Below are 228 nucleotides of genomic sequence, written 5' to 3'. Positions count from 1 at the left end.
GGGCCCTTGCAGGGCTGCTGGGTCCCGCTAGATGTCAGCTCCAGCTCGTTAAGCAAACGATCTCATTAGGGAAACGCTGCGTGGGGCACCCACAGGGTGCCTCTGGGAGGGGGTGTCCTGGGGGTGCGGGTGGCCATGCAGTGCGAAGGGTGGCCACTGGTCCCCATCCCACCTCAGGGGGACCCGGCCCCATGGTACCAGCAAGCTGCCACCCACTGGGTGGGCAAT

At 66.2% G+C, this 228-nt stretch overlaps 1 protein-coding gene across 1 annotated transcript in view; it reads right to left on the bottom strand.

Moving 5' to 3' along the window:
- LOC104619003 (natural resistance-associated macrophage protein 1) overlaps positions 1–228 on the bottom strand; it is a gene marked incomplete at both ends in the record, with an annotated part of 2,175 nt that overhangs the window by 270 nt on the left and 1,677 nt on the right. The gene's annotated exons all lie outside the window — the stretch shown is intronic.

This window comes from Phaethon lepturus, unplaced genomic scaffold, assembly GCF_000687285.1.
Source record: "Phaethon lepturus isolate BGI_N335 unplaced genomic scaffold, ASM68728v1 scaffold49093, whole genome shotgun sequence".
Taxonomy (NCBI): Eukaryota; Metazoa; Chordata; class Aves; order Phaethontiformes; family Phaethontidae; genus Phaethon; species Phaethon lepturus.
Note: the sequence above shows the minus strand (reverse complement) of the source record. Positions and strands in the feature narration are given on the sequence as shown.